This window comes from Saccopteryx leptura, chromosome X (genome assembly GCF_036850995.1).
Source record: "Saccopteryx leptura isolate mSacLep1 chromosome X, mSacLep1_pri_phased_curated, whole genome shotgun sequence".
Classification (NCBI taxonomy): domain Eukaryota; kingdom Metazoa; phylum Chordata; class Mammalia; order Chiroptera; family Emballonuridae; genus Saccopteryx; species Saccopteryx leptura.
In genome coordinates, this window is record NC_089516.1 from 55,587,441 (window position 1) to 55,600,198 (window position 12,758).

General features: G+C 37.9%; 1 protein-coding gene across 2 annotated transcripts in view; it reads right to left on the reverse strand.

Moving 5' to 3' along the window:
* Positions 1-12,758, reverse strand: part of MTM1 (myotubularin 1) — a 183,889-nt gene that overhangs the window by 64,265 nt on the left and 106,866 nt on the right. The window lies entirely within an intron of this gene.

The window sequence follows — 12,758 nt, forward strand, 5'->3', positions numbered from 1 at the left end:
CCCAAAGGAATACAATTATAGAAGAAAACCATTTTCATAGAATTGAGGCAATAAATTGATAAACTATATAGATTTAACAGTGCTTTCAAATGAGTCACCACCATGCAGTGCCATAATCATTGATGGACATGATTTTTAGGAAAAGCAGACTCTTTTCACTCAGCAAATAGACTAGAGCTCTGAATATATCCAGACTTAAAAATTCAGGGGACCATTCACTACTTCTTTCCTGATAGAATTTGCAACCTTTGAATAGAAATTTAAGTGAACTTTCTCTAATTTGATATCTAAAATTGAAGATATTTATCTTTTTAAAAGCTTCAGTCTACCATGCAAGGGTGCATCAAGGTAAAATTACCTTTTTCATCTTTTACATTACACTCAGGATACAAGACCTCCCGCATCTAAGAAAATAAAAACCCACTTTCATTAAAGTTGGACAAAAAAAGCCTAAAATCTTAAAGAAGAATCATAGGAGGCACTAAAAGTTAGCAAAGATTATAATTCCAACTAACATCTTCATGCTAGATAGTGATTTCAGGTGATTTCACATTACATGACTCAGTAAATTAATAAAACTGCATCAAAAGTAATTATATACCAAAATTGGACAAAAATCTCACAGGTAAAAAGTAGCTAGCACATAAATTAACATCTATACTTTGTATAATTCTCCTCATCCTATTGCCATCACTTTCCCGGGGAAGATAGTTCAATATGCCTGAATCAACAGTATCTTCATATATAAATATACATATTCACTTATCCAGGAAAGGACCACAAAAGTACATCTGCAATGTCATTTGAAACCATTTTGGAAAACAAACATTCCTTACCACCTATCATAAAGATAACACCGGGAGGGAGGGAAGATGGCAGCGGAGTAGGCAGACACACAGACTCCCAGCTCTCACCACCAAACTGGAATACAAATCAATTTATAAACAATCAGCATGAAAAACCAACTCTGGACTACAAGAAGAGCTCTCAAAAACCAAGGAGCAAAGAAGAAGCCACAACAAACCTGGTAGGGAATGCCTGAATCTCCCCTGCTAACAGGAACGGAAGTGGGTGTGAGGCTCAGAGCCCACAGGGGCTCTCACTCCAGGGAAAAGAGCAGAAAATACTGCTCACAGCCACTTGCCTGGCGACCAGGGAGCGAGGTGTGTTGAAAGGACCGGCTTGTATTCCAAGAGGAAAAGGGAGAGAGAGGGACAGATGGTGAGGGGCAGAGGAATGCTGAGGATGACCTAAAAAGCTGACTCATCCAGGGCTGGAGGCGGCCATAGCAGAGGGAGGGACTGATCTTTCTATATAACAAAAGATAAAAGTGCTTCCAGATCACGGATCTCTAGACATCTCTTCACTTCCAATCAGCACAACAAGACACAGCTGAAAACAAGAAGTGGGGAGGAGGGGCAGTAACTCAGGTCTCCATGGAGATCTGAGATACATCTAGCCCTACTGAAGCTGAGAAAACACCCTGCCCCCAGAGAGATTATCTGGTAGAAGAGGCATTCAGAGTCTCAGGTTACACCCACTGCATTCCTGGATACAGTTTGAAGGAAGCCCCCTGCTGAGATCAGTAAACAAGACTATAAACTGTTAAGAAAACAAACAAAAAAAGACTTGAAAGCAGCCCAAATCTGAAAGTGGATTACAAATGATAGTTGATACCAACCCAAGAAGACCTAGAAATAACACAATTGAAAACAGAAGGCAGACAACACCAAGCAGAGACTCAACCAACCCTACGAACAAAACACAGACATAATGAGAAGACAAAGAAGTGCATTCCAAATGAAACCACAACAGAAAACTACAGGAGATGAACTAAGTGATATGGAAATAACCAAACTTCCAGATGCGAAGTTCAAAATAATGATTATAAGGATGCTTAGGGATCATAGAACAACAATGGATGGTCATTACGAACACCTAAATAAAGAAATAGCAAGTATAAAAAAGAATATTAAAATATGAAAAAAGAATCAGTCGGAGATGACAAATACAATATCAGAAATGAAGACCACAATGGAAGGAATTAAAAACAAAATAGGTGGAAATGAGGATCAAATCAGCAAGTTGGAGGACAACTTGAATGAAGACAAGAAAGCAGAGAATAAAAAAGAAAAGAGACTCAAAAAGTCTGAGGAAACTCTTAGAAAGCTCTGTGACAACATGAAGAGAAATAACATCTGCATTATAGGGGTTCCTGAAGAAGAAGAGAAAGAACAAGGGATAGAGACTTTGTTCAATCATATCATAGCAGAAAACTTCCCTAAATTAATGCAGGAGAAACTCTCACAAGTTCAAGAAGAACAGAGAACTCCATTAAAGAGAAACCCAAAGAAACCTACACCAAGACACATCATAATTAAAATGCCAAAGCTAAGAGATAAAGAGAAAATATTAAAAGCTGCAAGAGAAAAAAAAGCTATCACCTACAAAGGAGCCCCCAAAAGGATGACATCCGACTTCTCAACAGAAACACTTGAGGCCAGAAAGGAATGGCAAGAAATATTCAAAGGAATGCGGAACAAGAACCTACAACCAAGTCTAATTTATCGAGCAAGGCTATCAATAAAAATTGAAGGAGAAATAAAAAGCTTTCTAGACAAAAAAACCCTCAAGGAATTCATTACAACCAAACCAATGCTGCAGGAAATGTTAAGGGGCCTATTGTAAACAGATCAAAGTGGGAAAAGAATATAGCAAAAGAGGAATACAGCTTTAAAGAATAAAATGGCAATAAAAAACTACATATGCATAATAACCTTAAATGTAAATGGATTAAGTGATCCAATCAAAAGACATAGGGTAGCTGCATGGATAAGAAAATAGGACCCATACATGTGCTGTCTACAAGAGACACACCTTATAACAAAAGATGCACATAGGTTGAAGGTAAAAGGATGGAAAAAACATTTCAAGCAAATGGAAATGAAAAAAGAACTGGGGTAGCAATACTTATATCAGACAAAATGGACTTTAAAACAAAGTATATAGTAATAGATAAAGAAGGCCACTACATAATGATAAAGGGAGTAATCCAACAGGAAGATATAACTAATATAAATATCTATGCACCTAATATAGGAGCACCTAAATATATAACAGACTTTGATGGATATAAAGGGTGAGATCAACAGCAATACTATAATAGTAGAGTATTTCAATACCGCACTAACATCACTAGATAGATCCTCAAGAAAAAAAACTAACAAAGAAACAGCAGACTTAAAGGACACACTAAATCAACTCGATTTAATAGATATCTTCAGAACATTTCACCCTAAAGCACCAGAATATACATTCTTTTCAAGTGCTCATGGTACATTCTCTAGGATAGACCACATGTTAGGCACAAAAGTGATCTCAACAAATTTAAGAAGATTGAAATCATATCAAGCACTTTCTCTGATCACAATGGCATGAAACTAGAAATGAACCACAACAGAAAAGCTCAAAATCTCTCAAACATATAGAGACTAAATAGCAGGTTGTTAAATAACGAATGGATTGAGAATGAGATCAAAGAAGAAATAAAAAAAATTCCTAGAAACAAATGACAATAAGCATACAACAACTCAAAATTTATGGGACACGGCAAAAACAGTACTGAGAGAAGTTCATAGCACTACAGGCACACTTTAAGAAGCTAGAAAAAGCTCAAATAAACAACTTAACCCTGCATCTAAAAGAACTAGAAAAAGAACAGCAAGTAAAGCCCAAATGTAGTAGAGGGAAGGAAATAAAGATCAGAGCAGAAATAAATGACATAGAGGCTAAAGAAACAATACAGAGGATCAATGAAACCAGGAGCTGGTTCTTTGAAAAGGTAAACAAGATTGATGAACCTTTAACTAGACACACACAAAAATAGAGGGAGGACTCAAATAAAGAAAATTAGAAGTGAGAGTGGAGAAATAACAACTGACACAACAGAAATACAAAATATTGTAAGAAAATACTATGAAGAACTGTATGCCAAAAAGCTAGACAACCCAGATGAAATGGACAAATTCCTTGAAACATACAATCTTCCAAAAATTAATCTGGAAGAATCAGACAACCTAAACAGACCAATTACACCAAATGAGATTGAAACAGTTATCAAAAAACTCCCAACAAAGAAAAGTCCCGGGCCTGATGGCTTCACAAGTGAATTCTACCAAATATTCAAACAAGAACTAACACCTATCATTCTCAAGCTATTTGAAAAAATTCAAGAGGAAGGAAGACTTCCAAGCTCCTTTTATGAGGCGAGCATAATTCTGATTCCAAAACCAGGCAAAGACAACACAAAGAAAGAAAATTATAGGCCAATATCCCTGATGAATATAGATGCTAAAATCCTCAACAAAATATTAGCAAACCCTATCCAACAATATATGGAAAAAATCATACACCATGATCAAGTAGAATTTATTCTGGGGAGGCAAGGTTGGTACAATACTTGCAAATCAATCAATGTGATTCATTACATAAACCAAAGGAAGGAGAAAAACCACATGATAATTTCAATAGATGCAGAAAAAGCATTTGATAAAATCCAGCACCTGTTCATGGTCAAAACTCTCAGCAAAGTAGGAATACAGGGAACATACCTCAAAATGATAAAGGCCATCTATGACAAACCCACAGCAAACATCATACTCACTGGGCAAAAATCAAAAGCAATCCCCTTAAGATCAGGACCAAGGCAGTGGTGCCTCCTTTCACCACACTTATTCAACATAGTACTGAAAGTCCTAGCCACAGGAATCAGACAAGAAGAAGAAATAAAAGGTATTCAAGTTGGAAAAGAAGTAAAACTATCATTACTCGCAGATGATATGATATTGTATATAGAAAACCCTAAAGTCTCAGTCAAAAACTACTGGACCTGATAAATGAATTCAGCAAAGTGGTAGGATATAAAATCAATACTCAGAAATCAGAGGCATTTTTATACGCCAACAATGAACAGTCAGAAAGAGGAATTAAGGAAACAATCCCCTTCACTATTACAACCAAAAAAATAAAGTACCTAGGAGTAAATTTAACCAAGAAGACTAAAGATTTGTACTCAGAAAATTATAAAACATTGATAAAAGTAAGTAATCAAGGAAGATACAAACAAGTGTAAGCATATACCGTGCTCATGGTTAGGAATAAGAAACATCATTAAAATATCTATATTTACCCAAAGCAATCTATAAATTCAATGCAATACCAATTAAAATACCAATAACATACTTCAAAAATACAGATCACATATTCCAAAAATTTATATGGAACCAAAAAAGAACACGAATAGCCTCAGCAATCTTAAAAGAGAAGAATAAAGTGGGATATCAAGTTATACTACAAGGCCATTGTACTCAAAACAGCCTGGTACTGGCATAGGAACAGGCATATAGATCAATGAAACAAAACAGAGAACCCATAAATAAACCCACAGCTCTATGGACAACTGATATTTGACAAAGGAGGTAAGGAAATACAATGGAGTAAAGACAGCCTCTTTAATAAATTGTGTTGGGATAATTGGACAGCTACCTGCAAAAAAATGAAACTAGACCACCAACTCACACCATTCACAAAAATAAACTCAAAATGGATATAAGACTTAAATGTAAGCCATGAAAGCATAAGCATCTGAGAAGAAAACATAGGCAGTAAGCTCTTCAACCTCTCTCACAGCAATATATTTGCTGATTTATTTCCACAGGGAAGTGAAATAAAAGACAGGATAAACAAATGGGACTATATCAAACTAAAAAGCTTTTGCACAGCTAAAGACAATAAGAACAGAATAAAAAGACAAACTACACAATTGGAGAACATATTTGACAATATATCTGAGAAGAGGTTAATAACCAAAATTTATAAAGAACTTATAAATGTCAATACCAGGAAGACAAACAATCCAATCAAAAAATGGGAAAAAGAAATGAATAGACGCTTTTCAAAGAGGACATACAGATGGCCAATAAGCATATGAAAAAATGCTCAAAATCACTAATCATTTGAGAAATGTAAATTAAAACCACAATGAGATACCACCTCACACCAGTCAGTATGGTGCTCATCAACAAAACAACACAGAGTAAGGGCTGGCGAGGATGTGGAGAAAAGAGAATCCTCCTGCATTGCTGGTGGGAATGTAGACTGGTGCAGCCTCTGTGGAAAACAGTATGGAGATTCCTCAAAAAATTGAAAATAAAACTGCCTTTTGACCCAGCTATCCCACGTTTAGGAATATATCCCAAGAACACCATAGAACTGCTCCAAAAGGAGAAATGCACCCCCATGTTTTTGACATCATTATTCACAATAGCGAAGACCTGGAAACAACCCAATTGTCCGTCAGAGGACGAGTGGATTAAAAAGCTTTGGTACATATATACTATGGAATACTACTCAGCCATACGAAACGATGACATCGGATCTTTTACAATAACATGGATGGGCCTTGATAACTTATACTGAGTGAAATAAGTAAATCAGAAAAAACTAAGAACTATATGAATCCATACATAGATGGGACATAAAAATGAGACTCAGAGACATGGACAAGATTGTGATGGTAACGGGGTGGGGGGTGGGAGGTGGGGGGAATGTGGCGAGGAAGGAGAGAAGGGGTGGGGGAGGGGAGGGGCACAAAGAAAACCAAATAGAAGGTGGCAGAAGACAATTTGACTTTGGGTGAGGTGTATGCAGCATAATCAAATATCAAAATAATTTGGAGATGTTTTCTCTCAACATATGTACCCTGATTTATCAGTCATTGCATTAAATTTAATATAAAAAAAAAAGATAACATCGGGAAATTTTTTTTTCCATTTTCTGTTTAATGAGGTTTTAGAACTTTTTCTATATATTTCTGCATTGCTGATTTCAATTCTGAAATCCGTTTTTTGGTGCATGTTCCAGTTTTTATGCAATTTTAATTTATTTTTGTTATAGTTAATGGCATGCATTGGTTTTTAAATTGGAGTTAAAGGGCAACGACTCTTGGATTGAACATAACCACAAGGCAATGTTTTACAAACATCAGTTTTACATAATTGTAGTTGTTTTTAAATGTAAAAATTATTATCTGACAAAAACACCCTCTTATTTTGTTTTAAGATTGAATCATCGCTTCTTCAAGTAGGCATAAATATGATAGTCCTGACACCTTCTGTTATATATGTGGCTGTTACATACTTCAATGTCAAAGGCCCAATATTTTGTCATTTGTGACACGTGTATATATTGCCTATTTCCAAGTTCCCCTTGGCAATCAAGACAAGAATTGGGCTACTCATATTGTGTGTCATAATTGTGAGGAAATGTTTCATGACTGGACAAAAGAAATATGCAAAGGAATGCCTTTTGGTATTCCCATGGCTTTGCGTAAACCTAAGGACCACAGCAGTGACTATTATTTCTGTCTGATCCATACAAAGGGCATCAGCAAGAAAAAACGGTATATGATCGCACATCCTAATATTCCTTCAGCAATACGACCTATCCCACACTCTGAGACACTCCCAGTTCCAGTTTTCAAAGGTTTTATTTCTTCTAAGGACGAAGAAAGTGAACATGGTGATCAAGTATATTTGATAAGATGCATGAGGAAATGGCTGTAGAATCTGAAGGGTCTTCTTCTGATGCCAAGCAGTCATTAACCCCTCAGCAGTTTAGCCAACTCGAATTGAATGACTTAGTAAGAATAACATAAAATTTGTCCTCGACTTTCTGAAGTATGAGGAGCATAACGGGATCATTTGTGTGGATCTTAAAATGGTAAGTTTCCTGCTAGGACAACAGAGAGGTTTCACGAAGTATCCTTGCTTTCTGTGTTTGTGGGACAGCCGAGCTCAGGAGAAACACTGGACACAGAAGGAGTGGCCAAAACGTGAAGCTCTGGAAGTAGGGATGCAGAATATTGTGAATAAACCTGTAGTTAATTGAGACAGGATCATTTTCCCCCCACTTCACATCAAACTGGGCTAAAGGAAGCAGTTTGTTCAGGCTTTGAATAGAGAAAGTGAATACTTTCAACATATTATTTCTGCTTTTCCTGCCTTGTCTTTTGAGAAGATAAAAGCAGGTGTATTTGATGGACCTCAAATTCGAACCCTCATATGTGACCAAGAATTTGCCAGGAAGATGAATAAGGAGGAGCAAGCAGGATGGCAGTCTTGTGGCAGTTACAAAGAACTTCCTTGGCAACAAAAAAAGCAGAAAACTATGAACTTCTGGTTCAAAGGATGCTGTTGGCTTTCCACGACACTGGATGTAACATGAGCATTAAGATTCACTTCCTGAACAGTCACCTTGATAAGTTTCCTGAAAATCTTGGAGCTGTTAGTGATGAGCAGACTATTGCTGGAGCATCAAACGAGATTGTCCTCAACAAGTAAACAAACGGAAGAGCTACAAAGGCAATTTTTGCCTGAAGAGAATTTAAAGAAGTTTTGCACAAATTTCATGATTAAAATAAGTGTTTTAATACATTCTATTTTGAAATTGTAGACAAATTCTGATGCAATCATATCTTTTAGTATATTAGTGTATTTACTGAATTATATAAATTATTATATTTTCACAAAGATGATGCCCAAGAAGACATTCTACTTCATTATGTTAAACTAAATGTTGAAAATTATACGAGATGAAAACCTAAAATCTTTAATTGCAAAAAAACTAGCTTACAGAGAAAAACTAATGTCAGATTTGAGATCAGCACACTTGAATTAGGTAAGAACAAGTGCTTTTGTGGATAAAACAAACATTTTGTTCCCCAGTGTAATTGTTTAAGGCTGACATTTCTCAGGGTTTGCTCACTGTACCTCTTTCTTCTCACTAATTTTCTCTCCTGGTAATTTTGGTCACATTTATGAAAATGCCAATGATCATATCCAGGCCTACCAAATAAACCTCTCCCATGCCAGAACTCTACATTTCTGTAGCCACCTGCCTTCTTAGATAGCTGGTGGTTTTCAACCACCCACCTGTGAACCAGTGACAGTCCACCAGAAATTTCATGCCAGTATGCAAAAGAGGTAACCCCCCTGTTGTTGAAGATTATAATCCATAATCATTAGGTTTAGAATCTTCATACAACGTCAGGGGCTTACCTCTTTTGAGGACCAACACAAAATTTCTGGCAGACCAGCATGGTGGTTAAAAACCCACTGATCTATATCTATACCTAGTTGTCCCCTAGATACTTGTGACAGAATATCCAAAATGGAATTCACTACCTCTTCTTCACCCCCCTTCCCATATTCCCCATTTCAGCCACTGGTCCCACCATCAACCTGGTTATCCAGGCTGGATTGTTCCCTATCATCCCATCCCCCTCATAACTGTATTCAATCAACAAACTCCACTGATCTAACCTTCTAGATCTTTCTCAAGTCGATTCTCTCCTGTCACTCTCCTTCTCCCCATTTCAAGCCCTGATCATCACACACTTAGGTGACTAACAACCATCTCCAGGAATATTCTACTGACTGACCCTCTCTATTCACTCTGCAGCGCAAGTAATGTTTTTGAAATAGAAATGAAATCATGTCACTTTCCTGCTTAAGACCCTATAATGGCTTCCCTCAACTTCTGTTAAAAATCAGAAATTCTCGGTAGGGTATGTTAACCTCTGTAAGTTTGGCCCAGCCTTCCCCTCCAGCACCATCTCTTTCCACTACACTTTCACTCACACCAATCCCAGACACCAGCCTATATGCAGGCCCTGCCTGTGTCCGGCCTTTCCACATTTGCACATACTGTTCCCACAGTTCTCATGTCCATTTCTGCCTGGCCAATGCTCCTACTCATTATTCAGTATTTGGTTCTTCTAGGGAGCCTTCCTTGATACCAACCTTACTTTCTGTTCCCCTGATAACCTGTGTGTATGCATCTGTCCATCCATGTCACACAGGAAAACTATGCTCCTTGGTAACAAGTAGTGGGTATTAGCTCCCTGGGCCTAGCCAAATAGGTAGAGGAATTTAGTGTGTGAAAAAGGTCATATTTTAAATCAGTGGGTTAGTCAACAAATGGTGTCACAACAGGGTACAGAAGAGTTGGATTCATTCCTTACACAGTAACCACAAATAAATTCCAAAATGATAAAATATTTAAATTTTAAATAAGAAATGAAGTATTAGAGGAATGTGGGATAATTCTTTGATAATTCTGAGTGGAGAAGACCTTCCTAATTTGGATGTAAAACCCAGAAACTATAAAACAAAGGTGTGCAGACAGAGTTAACCTACCAGTTCTGAGACTGCTCTCCTTAAAAAGGCCTGCTTGCATGGTATGACCCTTGGTTGGTATCTGGAAACATATGTGTTTTTTTTTAAAGTATTTATTTATTTATTTATTCATTTTAGAGAGGAGAGAGACAGAGGAGACAGAGAGAGAGAGAAGGGGGGAGGAGCTGGAAGCATCAACTCCCATATGTGCCTTGACCAGGCAAGCCCAGGGTTTTGAACCGGCGACCTCAGCATTTCCAGGTCAACGCTTTATCCACTGCGCCACCACAGGTCAGGCTGGAAACATATGTTTTGCGAAAGTTCTCACCATTCCCTAACTTCTAAAAGTGGTTTATGGTGCCTAGACTGTATTTTATTCTGAATCTCTGATTTCCTTCTGGGAGCCCAGTAATTTGGTATGTGCCAGGCAGAAAGTGCCAATGTGATTAGCCCCCAATAAAAACCTTGGGTATTAAGTGTTGTCACAACTTGTTGCTGGGGAAATTAAGTCCATCCTGTGAGACTGGACTGGGAAAAGACTCTGGAAGCTCATGCCTAGTTTCCTCAGACTTCACCCCATGTGACTTTCCCTTTTGCTACAATAAATCACACTTTTGAGTACAACTATATATAGTTTTCCCGAACACAAGACATCCCCTGAAAATAAGACCTAGTGCAATTCTTTTCAAGCTTAGATATATAAGGCCTCCCTTGAAAATAAGACCTAGCACACCTTTAGGAGCAAAAATTATTTTGTTTTTTTTGTTTGTTTGTTTTTTGTATTTTTCTGAGGTTGGAAACGGGGAGGCAGTCAGACTCCCGCATGCGCCCGACCGGGATCCACCCGGCATGCCCACCAGGGGGCGATGCTCTGCCTATCTGGGGCGACACTCTGCCACAATCAGAGCCATTCTATCGCCTGAGGCAGAGGCCACAGAGCCATCCTCAGTGCCCAGGCAAACTTTGTTCCAATGGAGCCTTGGCTGCGGGAGGGGAAGAGAGAGACAGAGAGGAAGGAGAGGGAGTGGAGAAGCAGATGGGCGCTTCTCCTGTGTGCCCTGGCCGGGAATCAAACTGGGGACTCCTGCACGCCAGGCTGACGCTCTACCACTGTGCCAACCGGCCAGGGCTGCAAAAATTATTTTAAGACACTGTCTTATTTTGGGGGAAACAGGGTAGATGGTTGTACATGGAAATAGAGTCACAAGAAATTCTTGATAGAATTCAGAGTTTGGCTGGTTATGCTGATATTTGTGATGACATGACTACAGTATATTAATAAATGTTGACTTTTTGTTCAACAATATATGTGAATTCTTGTTCATGGAAAAATAAGACCTCCCCTGAGAATAAGACCCAGCGCATCTTTAGAAGCAAAAATTAATATAAGACACTGTCTTATTTTGGGGGGAACATGGCATATGCTGAGTTCTGTGAGTTCTCCAAGTGAATCATGGAACTTGGGCTGGTCTTAGGAATATCAGGAGAGAGAGAGAGAGAGAGAGAGAGAGAGAGAGAGAGAGAGAGAGAGAGAAATAGAAATTCTTACAATAACTATTTTTAAAAATTCATTAGCAAAAGCCACCATAAGAAAAGTCAAAAGGTATATGGGAAAAATATGTGCAACCCATAAAATAAATCAGTATAGTTATTACATGAAGAGTTCCTAAAATTAACAAGAAAAAGACCAATATCACCAAAGAAAAATGGCAGAAGATACGTAGAATGCAGAGATAGAAATACAAATAGCTCAAACCAAAAGATACTCAATTTCATTAAATAAGACAAATAAAAAAAACTATGAAAATACATTTTCACCTATAGATTAGGAAAGATAAAAAAATTAGAAAGTATACTGGCTTTGTGTGGTAGGAAGAATAATGGCCCCCTAAAGATGTTCATATACTAATTCCTAGGACCTGAGTTATATTGCTATACATGGCAAAAATGAATTCAAGTTGCAGATAGCATTAAATTTGCCAACCAGTTGACTTTAAGATAGGACAATTACCCTGGATTTCCCAAGTATGCCTAATGTAAACAAGAAGGTCCAGAGAAATAGAAGGGAGAGGCAGAAGAGTCAAAGTCAGAGGAGGAGATATGATGATGGCTTAGAGCAAAGTCAGAGTGATTCAAAGGACTTGACTCACTCTTGCTGGCTCTGAACAGGGAGGAAGAGGCCACAATTCAAGAAATATGGTGGCTACTAGAAGCTGGAAACACAATGAATGGATTCTTCCCTAGAGGCTCTGGAAGAAATGCAGCCCTGCTGACACCTTGATATTAGCTCAATGAAACTCATTTTGGACTTCTGACCTCCAGAACTGTAAGATGATACACTCATGTTTCTTTAAGCCACTGAGTTGGTGGTACACTGTTATAGCAGCTATAGGAAACTCATTCAGTTGGAGAGAATGTCTGGAAACAGGCACTCTACCACACTGCATGTGGGAGTGAAAGCTAGTACATCTTCCATAAATGGGAATATAACTTTTTCTCTTTAGTGAGAGGAGGGAAGGCAGA